Source organism: Heptranchias perlo, unplaced genomic scaffold (assembly GCF_035084215.1).
Source record: "Heptranchias perlo isolate sHepPer1 unplaced genomic scaffold, sHepPer1.hap1 HAP1_SCAFFOLD_50, whole genome shotgun sequence".
Taxonomy (NCBI): Eukaryota; Metazoa; Chordata; class Chondrichthyes; order Hexanchiformes; family Hexanchidae; genus Heptranchias; species Heptranchias perlo.
In genome coordinates, this window is record NW_027139516.1 from 4,891,423 (window position 1) to 4,894,091 (window position 2,669).

At 47.4% G+C, this 2,669-nt stretch overlaps 1 non-coding gene across 1 annotated transcript; it reads right to left on the reverse strand.

Annotated features, from left to right (window-relative positions):
* Positions 1-1,065: 1,065 nt before the first annotated feature.
* On the reverse strand, positions 1,066-1,138 carry trnam-cau (transfer RNA methionine (anticodon CAU)). The gene has a single exon. It is a non-coding gene; the product is annotated as a tRNA-Met (tRNA).
* Positions 1,139-2,669: the final 1,531 nt, after the last annotated feature.

The window sequence follows — 2,669 nt, forward strand, 5'->3', positions numbered from 1 at the left end:
TACTGTGAAGGGCAATTGATTACTAGCAACGGGGGTTAACTCAAATGGTAGAGCGCTCGCTTCGCATGTACGAGGTAGTAACGTCGATACCTGTATTCTCCTATCACCCTTTATCTGGGGGCAGTTGTCCAGAAACTAAAATGGTTGTCATTTGTCAGCGAGGCTATAACCAACGTAAATCCTAAGCTTCGATGCAGAGAAGTCAAGGGGCAGCAAATCTTTTGGTTTGCTGCAGTGAGCAAGAGTTCTTCATTTTGGTGCTCAGCCAAGATGGAAAGATGAGAGATACAAAGATGCTTCATAGGTCCCGATATCTTTTCTGAGGATTGAACTCAGAATTATTCAAGGTTAGTGAGACTGATGCACTACTTGCTGTGTTAAGAACGCACTTATGCCGGAAACCGGCAGGCAACACTTCCAAGTAGGACAGTTTGCAAGGTATCTAAAGTCATCAAGTAATGGGCCGTTTGCAAAAACCATCCAGCCAAGTTGGAGTCAAACCTACAATCTTCTGATGTGTCGTCAGACACGTTATTTATTGCTTGACTGGCCCAGGGTGTGCAGAGTAAGTTACAGATCACAGTCCCTCAGCACTGCGGGATGAGCAGGTACCGAGCAAGTCTCGGTCATGCCCACACGACTCCACGAGTCCGGGAGTGTCAAAAGGCGTACGGTGAGCAATCACTACAGAGAGGGACCTTTGCTGCTTCCCTTCGATAGCTCAGCTGGTAGAGCGGAAAATAACAGTTAATTAAACTCAAAATAAAGTTATCCTTCGATCGATGTTTCAATTCCGGCTTGAAGGAGCGAGTGTACTTTTGGAAGAAGCAGCAATTAACTCAAGGTCGCTCTTTCAACTTTCCAATGGAAGGAATCTTACAACACCAGGTTATAGTCCAACAATTTGATTTTAAAATCACAAGCTTTCGGAGATTATCCCCTTCGTGAGGTGCTGCGTGCTATGGTACAGAGAGGTCAATGGGCAGCAAATCTTTTGGTGTGCTGCAGGAAGCAAAAATTCTTGATTTTGGTCTTGATCAAAGATGGAAAAAGAAAGCTTAATTATGCCTTCTCTGAGGATTGAACTCAGGACCTTCAGATTATGAGACTGACGCGCTGCCTGCTGCGCTAAGAAGGCACTTGATGTCTAGATGTCCAGGCAGCACAAACATGTAGGACAGTTTGCAAGGTGTAAAGTCATTCACTAATCGGCAGTTTGCAAAAACCATCCATCCAGGTCGAAATCGAACCATCAGTTTTCTGAATTTTGGTCAGACACGTTCCCCATTTCTCCACTGTCCCAGGGTGTGCAGAGTAAGTGGGAGCTCACACTCCCACAGCGCTGCGGTATGAGCAGGTACCGAGTCAGTCTCGGTCATGCCCACGCGACTCCACGAGTCGGGGAGTGTCAAAAGGCACACAGTGAACAATTCCCAAAGAGAGAGACCTTTGCTGCTTCCCTTCGATAGCTCAGCTGGTAATGCAGAAAATGTGTAGAGATTCAATCTTGAAAGAAAAATCACTCTTAAATGGCTGGTTTAATTCCGGCTCAAAATAGTGGTTTTGGAGTAAACGGTATTGAGCTCAAGGCCGCTTTCTTCACTTTACAGACTGCTGACTGCTTAAAATGTTGGTGCTTTTCCTTTCTCAAACCCGAAAGCGTTCCGTGTCTGTCTGAACACGGCTGATTTACTCGAGCATTTGCCTCTTTTCACCAGCAGGGAGCGCCTTTGAGCAACAACACGTCAAACCGCACTAACTTTCAGGCAAAAAAAGACTTCTCTCAGTCAGTCGGACAGGTCTCTCGCTGCTGAAAGGCGTGCCTTTGAGCATCAATTCTTTTTACTTTCAAAATATACTTTAATTCATAAAATTTAAGGATACATACAGTTCAGTGTAAAAGTCGCAATTTCAACTCAATACAATACAAAAACAGATCGCACACACTATGATCCCATTATTTCAATAGAAAACACAGTACAAATCTTACAATACATTCTGTATAATAAAAGGTGGGATGGCTTCATACAGTAGCATTTCCCCATCGAGCCCTTGCATAGGCTGCACCGTGCCTCAGTGCGTCCTGCAGCACATTCTCCTGGACCTTGGAGTGTGCCAGTCGGCAACACGGTCGTGGTCAGCTCCTTCAGCTGGAAGAACAGCAGGTTTTGGGCGGACCAAAGAGCCTCCTTCACCGAGTTGATGGTCTTCCAGCAGCAGTTGATATCTGTCTCGGTGTGCCTTCTGGGAAACTGCCCGTAGAGCACAGCGTCCTGTGTTACCGAGGTGTTGGAGATGAACTGGGACAGATAGCAACGCATCTCTCTCCACATATTCTGCGTGAAGGTCCAGTCCACCAGGAGACGGACAACAGTCTCGTCCCCATTGCAGCCTTGAAGGCAGCTCGAGGTGGTGCTGAGATTCCGTATGTGTTGGAAGGACCGCACTGGGAAGGTCCTACTCACCACCATCCAGGCCATATCCTGGTGCCTGTTGGTCAGTTGCAGCGACGAGACTTTCTGCCAAATGGCATCAACCGTCTGGTCGGGGAACTGCCCGAGTGGATCCACCCTCTCCTTTTCCGGCAGAACCCCCAGAACGTTCCTCGTCGACCACTGTCTGACGGCCTTGTGGTCGAAGTGATTCCTCCTCAGGAACTTCTCCACCTG